Genomic DNA, 9,394 nt, shown 5'->3' with positions numbered 1-9,394 from the left:
ATTCCAGAGGAAGCAAAACTAACTTTCTCGAACTCACGGCGGCAACTTGCACCAAATGCACGTGAATCAGAGGAAGTCACTTCTTTCATCCAACATATGCTTCATGAGCTAGCATGAAGTGATGGTTTCAAAAGTTTCCAACACTCGCTTAATGTTCGACAAAATCATGGAGAGGACATGGATGTTGTCGATGGGCTCAACAACAATTCATCCAGGTTTCCATATAAATGGAATTCCATAATTAAGTGAACACGGTGATAGCATTGGTCAGACCCAAAGAATATAATGATGTATGCTCGAGGAATCAACCATGAATAAGGCAACATTATGAATATCGGTTGTTCTGATTTGATTTGATGATAGCCCACACTCAAATCAAAGTTTGGGTAAGACAATAGCACCGACAATTGGTCACGAGGATCAATTGATGAAGATATCATCTTTCTTCAACACACACGCACACACACGCAAGATATCCCTTTGGAATGAACTGAGTCAGACAAGCTTTTATCTTTCAACTCTCCAAGTTGTTGTTTAGCTTAACCAACTTGCTCAGGGTATCCGACACAGATTCTTGGAAAAGGGATGGTTTGGAGGAAAACCAACATGATCACGAACTCAACATAGCGGTCAGGTGACAACCTGGTAATACTTCCGAGAAGATATTCGGAACATCACGAACCACCGATATGTTACTAAGCTCGAGAACAATCTTGCTTTTCAGGGCAAGACAATGTGATCAAGAGAGTGATGGATTGACACACTCCTAACTCATTGATCGAAGAGTGCACCAGAAACAAGGATTAGGTAGCACAATCTACCTTAGAACGATGATTCAATAACTAACATGCTAAGAATGAAGTTATTGTCCTTTAACTACCAAGCAACGGGGTTGCTAGGAGTAATGATTTCACACATCATGATTCACTTGTCGACATTCCGGTTGCAATAACATGGAAACTGAGAAATGAATAATGATGGAGAGAGTATCACTACGTCAAGAATTCATGAGAGATGCTGCAATTCCTATGACAATCCTGACATAAAGGGGGTAATACTCCGTGGTAGAACAGAACAAAAGATGGATTGACATTTTGATCTGCGGAATACAACTACTTTGACCAGTCCAAGAAATGGATGAGGTGCTGGAGTTTGTTTCTCCTAGTCATTTCGGAATAGAATGGCTTGATGGACCACAAGAATAATAGGCATCGATAACACGAATGCACGACATAAACTTGGCTATCAACTGATAGACAAGGATCGGAATACAACTACAGAGGGACAACTCAAAGGAACATATATCTTTCTGAGTTGTGGATGCATAGGTTAGTATGTTGAACAAGTTCAACATATTTCTTCCGGATAACCATGCTGAGAGGTAGGACTGGCAGAGTCACAATTATGAATGGAGAACTCCTCAAGAGTACTCTGATTGTGATCTTTTGATCCAATAAACTTCTGCCATAAGTGGTTCATAGTATTTGGAAGAAGGAAATACCACAAACCTCGAGGACTAATGCAAAGGTTAATAATAACCTAAAGGAACGAGCAAACACTATCAACATGAAGTAAGTGGAGTGAATCTTGGGTCAGGAACGCAAGAGTAGAATACCTACTACTAAGTAGCATCACGGGATGCTTTCAAGAATGATGGCCAGAATCATCACACGGGGAACGCAAAACATAGCTAGATTACTAGGTAATCTTCTAAGACACCTAGGGTCGTAATAATAACTCCAACATATATGTTGAGGCAATAAATTACCTCAACGCACCGGATGGTGTGGTTAGACTGGCCCAAAAAGACATCGAACACAGGAGAAAGGGATTTGCAAATGCATCAGATTGTTTAGAAACCTGGGATGACTCGGACAGCATAACAGCTGTAAATGCTCAAAAAGATTTGAGACATCCTGCAAAATGGTGGCATAACCACTCAACGTCACAATATCAAGGTTCTAAGGCCAGCTATGAACATATGGAAGTAGTAGGAGCTGTACTGAGGCTTGAACTCAACAATCCTAGGCAACTACGGTCTAGTAACACGTCATCCTGAGAGATAGAAAAGAAGCCTAGTTCTTAACCCTGTAGAAAAGATAAGATGGCTCAGATCAGAAGGTCATGAGGATAAGGAGTAAAAAGAGCCTTACGTTCCCTTCCACAATCAATTCCCTTACATAACTAAAGCATTTCTAGACTCGACTTCGACCAGCTTGGCTTGATAATCCTACAGGCAGTCAGGATCTGATACCAAAGCTGTCAGGACCCCGATTCCAAGTCACATCGATCTAGCCGGTAACACCTCATATCACTTTGCGGCCTCACGCACGGTATTCCCACGGGTGTCGCCTTACCATGGCCCGGGACCGTTTGTGCCTTTTGGCTCACATATATGATAGTGTCGCTAGCATCCATATGACAGAGAACCCGGGCCGACATGACTAGTTGTGAACCCAAAGTGGCACTAACTTACGGGAACAGGCATACATGAATCAACATCGAGCATGTCGGTCAGCAGCATGTGAATCCGGGCTGTAGCACTGGGCTAACAGGACTCCGGGAACCCGGGCTGTAGCAGGCTAGGCAGGACTCCGGATGTCACCGCGTGACATTTCCCCGAAGGGACAGACACATGAACAAAGTGAATCACATGCCGGCCAGTCAAGTGTTCCGGAGCAGTAGTGCTGGGCTAGCAGGACTCCGGTGAACCGGGCTGTAGCGGACTACTATGGCTCATGGAAGCACAAGACTACATTTCCCCATAAGAGAGGCTACCAAGGATAAACAACTAGGTTGTCGGATCCCACACATACCAAGCATTTCAATCATACACACAATATGCTCAATATGTGCAATACAACATGGCATCACAACAGGACTCTACGACTCAGAGTATTTATTCATTAGGCTCCAAGGAGCGAGATATTACAAACATGGGTCTCATGACCCAACATACAGAGCATACAAGCAACAAGCACATGCGGAAGCTTAACTTGTCTGAGTACAGACAACTACAAATGAAGAAGGCTCAGAAGCCTGACTATCTACAAGACCCTCCCAAGGGTACAAGATCGTAGCTGAGGTAACAAGCTAAACGTCGAAGTCCACGTGGAACTACTAGCGAGATTGAAGTCTCTCTGCAAAACATAAATTAAGCAAACGTGAGTACAAATGTACCCAGCAAGACTTACGTCAGAACTAACTACATATGCATCGGTATCAACAAAGGGGGTGGTGGAGTTTAACTGCAGCAGGCCAGCTTTGACTCAGTGGCTAACCTGAACTACGACTGCAAGTAACTCTTTTGAGGTGGCGCACATGAGTCCACAAATTCACCATACCAATACACCACTATGGATCCACTCCCGTCTTCCTGCGAGAACGCCATCCATAGCACTCACGCTTATCTTGCGAGTTTTAGAGTATCCACTTTCACTTGTCTATGAACTATGCAAGGGGTCCAAGTTTCCATATCCGAGGAATCTGGCTATTCGAATAGATGATGATAACCCTGCAGGGGTGTACTTCTGCACACACGCTCTCGCCACTTACCGCCCTGTACACGTCATGTACCTTGGCAACCTTCAAGCGGAAGCCGGGCGAGGGTGTCGGCCACGACCTGACTAACCAACAAGTCTCTAGTCCAGGTTTATCGCATATTCGGGTTCCATCCGCAAGGAGATCCGGCCGAGTTGTCGCTCACGGCCCCAAACGATGTGTCCAGGGTTCCCAAGCCCACCATCCGGGTGCCACTTGGTACATCGTGCCACTGTGCCTAGTCTGTCCCAAGCCCACCTGTACCGGGTGCCACTTGGTAGACTACTGTCGGTGTACTAGAGTAGGGGTACCCTAGTATCCCGAACTTGTGCACGGGCAGTCGCAGCATCCCGCGGCAAGGCTTGCCGGGTGACCGCCAAGATCCTCCGTGGTTCCTTTGGAGCCATTCAAGGACAAAGTATCCAAGCCAAGAAGACAAGACCTCGGCAAGAGGAGCTTGCCGGGAAGGCCAACCAAGGCATCTCGAGGAACTTGCCGCGACGCACCACGCGTCCCGGCAAGGCACGGTGAGCGACAAGCTCCCGGACGTGACAAGACAACGACCGCGGCAAGGCGCTTGCCGCGGCAAGCTACCACTCTGTGCCCATGCTCCAGCACATCCACCAACGTGTCGCTCTGGGACCCTTCCAGCCGTACGTGGCGGGAGGCTGTGCAGCCAGGGGTGCGCGGTGGCAAGCGGCGCTGACAAGATTGCCATCGTGGCGTGCTGTGGTGTCCCTGACAGTCCCTTTTGCACTATTTGGGCGACACAGACGGGCATTTAATGCCCTTGTCTCCTGCCGTCAGGGTTAGGTATGATACACTGTAGCGGGTAGTTGCACCTACCGCAACACCTTTCCATTTTTACCCTTGTCTACGTTGCCACCTGTCGGTGACCCCTTAAGCATATAAAAGGAGGCCCATGCGCAACGTAGAAGGGGTTCGGAGGTTCCAAAAGGAGAGAACACTCACGCTCGGTCTCGTTAGCTGCTGGTGTGTACTGTAGCACTCAGCGCTCCCGAGCAAGAACTCAATACAAACCACAAAGCAGGAGTAGGGTTTTACGCATCCGTGCGGCCCGAACCTGGGTAAACTGCTCATGTGTTTCGCCTCGATCCGCTCTTCGTGAAATCTCCGCCTTCCCCAGAAGGGGCTCGGTCCGCCGGTCCCATAGGTGTTCGTGGATTAGTCCCCCGACATCTTTGGCACGCCAGGTAGGGGATCTGCGTCGAGGTTGTGTGAACCTGATCCGGCGTTCACACGAGCTGGATCTTCATCATCTTCATCGACATGCCGCCGAAGAAGAAGGCTTCGGAGGCGGCTGCTCCGTCCGCGCCGAACCCACCACCGCCGGAGCAAATGGCTGGTGGGGTAGACGCCGGCGGGAGAACGGGCGTCGACGAGGGAGCTCACGGTGCTGCCAGGTCCAAGGACAAGGCTGCGCTGCCCATCGGCGGCGCAGTCGGCTCCCACAATGACCGGGCGCACTCCAAGACCTCGGCGTACGTACATGCACCGCGCCCATCCCAGGAGGCGCGGGACCGGCAGCGTCATGGTACTCACGGTGCCATACGTTTGCTGGACCAAGATCGAGCTGGTGGGTCTCGGAGTGCTCAAGACCAGCATGCACGCCAACATGCTGGCACGAGCGGGGCACGGTCGCCTGGACGAGATACTGCTCCTTCTAACATAGTTAGAAGTCCGAGCATATCCCGCTCCTCTCACCGTTCGCCGCCGCCACCCGTCACTTCAGCAGAAGCTTTGGCGCGAGCCCAACTGCTCCTAGACTACCCTCCAGCAGCAGACAAGATCGACGACTGGAGGGCCACCATTCAAAGTCTCATCGGCTTCGCCAACGGCGACACTCCACGGCAGCCGAGTACATCGCAGCCGCGGCAAGTCAGCCAGGCACGAGCCGGTGGCGACAAGACCGGTGGGGGTGCAACCACTGTGCACTCTCCGCCCCGAAGGCCAAGATCGCCGACTCACCGGATCCATCTCGACAGCGACTCCACCGCATCATCAGATCCACGAGCTCGTCGCGATCAGCGCCAAGTTCTTCACGAACGACAGCAAGAAGACGCTCGTACTCGCATCGAGCGCCGAAGAGAAGCGCGGCGTCAATCAGACCAGCGCGCTGGGCCCTCTGTCGACATGCATGCGCCAGGGGAACCAGGCGACTTGCCGTATGCGGTAGGTTGCCCTGCGTTTACTCGTGAGCTGCCGCAAGTTCAGTGGCCCAGCAAGAAGAATTTCAAGCCAGACGTACCAGAGAAGTACGACGGCAAGTCGCATCCGTCGGAGTTCCTTAACATCTACACTATCGCGGTGCAAGCTGCCGGGGGGCGGGACGACAAGATCCTTTCCAACTACTTCCTGCTGGTGCTCAAGCCCAACGTCAGATCCTGGCTCATGCATTTGCCGGACAACTCCATATCTTCCTGGGCAGACCTATGCCATCAGTTTGTCAGCGCCTTTACAGGCGGCCACAAACCTCATGGCCAAGAGAGTGACCTTCACCTGCTCGCCCAGAAGGAAGGAGAGCCCCTGCGCAAATACATTCAGAGATTCAGCCGTGTATAGCGCACCATCCCAGATGTCCACCCTGCCGCGGTCATCAGCGCGTTCCATCAGAACGTGCGTAACCGCAGGATGCGGGAGGAGATGGCGATGTGCAAGATCAGAGACGTCAGTGAGCTGTACGCCCTGGCCGACAAGTGTGCACGTGCTGAGGAAGGGAGGAAACTCCCCGGAGAGAATACAGGAGCAGGAGGATCTGACAGCGAGTATGCTGCCCCGGCAAAGAAAAACCGGCGGCGGAACAACAGGAAGAAAAAAAGCAAAGATGTGCTAGTCGTTGAGCAGTCCGGCAACGAAGGTGGCGCCAAGAAAGCCAAAGCTAGTAGCTCCGGCAAGGATATTGCCGCATGCACCAACTGCCAGGCTGTGGCGGTCGCCGACAAGCAGGACGGCACCGACAAGCAGTACTGCAAGATCCACCGCACCAAGGGCCATGACCTCCAGAGCTGCAAGAAGGTCGAGCAGCTTGTCCAGCAGCAAAAGGCTGAATACGAGCGACGCGACAAGGAGAGGGCCCAAGGAGGCGCTGGAGAATCCGGCAAGAAGCGCGCCGGCCGGGGAGGACACCGCGGCAAGGCCAAGCAGCGGCAAGGAGACAGACCTCCCTGCGGCCGCGACAAGGATGAAGATGACGACGACGACGAAGACATGGATGATGTCGAGACCAGTGAGCAGGAGTTCTAGAAAGCCACAGAGGTCTTGTGCGTTGACGGTGGTGCTTCTCTGCATACTTCGCACCGCCAACTCAAGCAGTGGGTGCGGGAAGTCAATGCGGTGGAACCGCCTGTCGAGTCACGCAAGCTTCTGAAATGGTCCAGCACGCCTATCATCTTTGATATTGAGGACCACCCTGATCGCACAACTGCGGTCGGGTGGTTGCCGATGTTGGTTTCGCCAACTATCTGCAACCTCAAGGTCACTAAGATGCTAGTTGACGGCGGGGCCGGCTTGAACCTGATCTCCTCCACTGTACTCCAGAAACTCCAGATCCCTGACAGCGAGCTTGAAGAGACCGGCACATTCCAAGGAATTATCCTAGGAAGGAGCAAGCCGAAGGGGAAGGTCACGCTGCCGGTGACATTTGGCAGCGAATTGAACTTCAGGACTGAGAGGGTCACTTTTGACGTTGCCGATTTTCCGTTGCCTTACAATGGGATACTTGGCCGTCCAGCACTCGCCAAGTTCATGGCAGCCTCTCACTACGCATACAACATTCTGAAGATGCCAGGCCCGATAAGCGTCATCTCTGTCCCTGGCGACAAGAAGGATGCTCTTATCTGCGCCGACAAGATCTACCAGGAAGCGGCAGCCGCAATAGATTGCAAATCACTTGCCGTTGAAGCTCCCGGGGGGAAGAAGAAGACCAAGTCCGGCAAGAGTTCTGATGCCCACTCTGGCAAGCGCACCTCTTCGGAGTGCTGCACTGCCGTCGAGGACGCACCATCGAGCTCCACCGGCAAGTGTAAGAAGACAATGGCAGCTCCGCCAGAGACCAAGAGGGTGTCCGCCAAGGAGGATGGTGTCGGGGGACTAATCCACGAACACCTATGGGACCGGCGGACCGAGCCCCTTCTGGGGAAGGCGGAGATTGCACGAGGAGCGGATCGAGGCGAAACACACGAGTAGTTTACCCAGGTTCGGGCCGCACGGATGCGTAAAACCCTACTCCTGCTTTGTTGTTTGTATTGAGTTCTTGCTCGGGAGTGCTGAGTGCTAAAGTACACACCAGCAGCTAACGAGACCGAGCGTGAGTGTTCTCTCCTTTTGGAACCTCCGAACCCCTTCTACGTTGCGCATGGGCCTCCTTTTATATGCTTAAGGGGTCACCGACAGGTGGCAACGTAGACAAGGGTAAAAATGGAAAGGTGTTGCGGTAGGTGCAACTACCTGCTACAGTGTATCATACCTAACCCTGACGGCAAGAGACAAGGGCATTAAATGCCCGTCTGTGTCACCCAAATAGTGCAAAAGGGACCGTCAGGGACGCCACAGCACGCCACGATGGCAATCTTGTCAGCGCAGCTTGCCACCGCGTACCCCTGGCTGCACAGCCTCCCGCCACGTACGCCTGGAAGGGTCCCAGAGCGACACGTTGGTGGATGTGCTGGAGCGCGGGAACAGAGTGGTGGCTTGCCGCGGCAAGCGCCTTGCCGCGGTCGTTGTCTTGTCGCGTCCGGGAGCTTGTCGCTCACCGGGCCTTGCCGGGACGCGTGGTGCGTCGCGGCAAGTTCCTCGAGATGCCTTGGTTGGCCTTCCCGGCAAGCTCCTGTTGCCGAGGTCTTGTCTTCTTGGCTTGGATACTTTGTCCTTGAATGGCTCCAAAGGAACCACGGAGGATCTTGGCGGTCACCCGGCAAGCCTTGCCGCGGGATGCTGCGACTGCCCGTGCACAAGTTCGGGATACTAGGGTACCCCTACTCTAGTACACTGACAGGAGCCCCCAGGCCTGGTCTATACACGGTGCCGAGCGCTGTTGGGCCAGGCCCAAAACAGGGCACGGGCACGCGCGGCCTGAGTTACGCCGTATCTTTCTCCGTATCCACTGCGCCCTCCCCGAACGGCACGCGTCGAATGCGGCGTCGTGGGAGAGATCGTGGGTGGTTTCTTTATTCGGAAAGGCGGAACGTCCGCCCCCTCCCTCTTTATAAGCAGGGGAAACAGGGGCAGTTCGCCCATTCGCCGGTTGCTGTTCCAATCTCAGAAACCTCCGTCGCTCCCCCGTCTTCCCAAAGCCGAAGGAGAGCAGCGCCCCGCCCCCCATCGCCACCAGCACCACCAACACCGTCGACCTCCTCCAACACTTCCGCCATGGCTCTGAAAGCCGACAAGGGGAAGGCTGTGAAGACGACCGAGGCGCAGCAGCTTGCGGAGCTGCGAAAGGAGCGGGCAATCTCCCCCCCCCCCAAGCTCGCCGCGAGGGAGCTGAGGGAGAGTTTCTACCTCTTCTGGTCGACGGAGACGCGAGCGCATCCGTGCATGAAGGTACTTCCAGCCGCCGCTTGGAAAACAGCTCCAAATGGATACCCTTTCTTCGCCTTGTTCTTCTACTGCGGGCTCTGCCCGCCTTTCTCTGAATTCTTCTGCGATATCATGAACACCTACGGGTTCCGCCTCCTTGACTTCACCCCCAATGCCGTTCTGACCATGGAAGTTTTCGCACATCTCTGCGAAAACTTTGTCGGAGTCCATCCAAATGTAGCCCTTTTTTGCCACTTCTTTATGCCCCGGGTGGAGAGAGGAGAGCCTTTATCCGGCGGAATCGCCTGGATCTCGA

This window comes from Triticum urartu, chromosome 4, assembly GCF_003073215.2.
Source record: "Triticum urartu cultivar G1812 chromosome 4, Tu2.1, whole genome shotgun sequence".
Lineage (NCBI taxonomy): Eukaryota > Viridiplantae > Streptophyta > Magnoliopsida > Poales > Poaceae > Triticum > Triticum urartu.
This window is presented reverse-complemented; position numbering follows the sequence as displayed.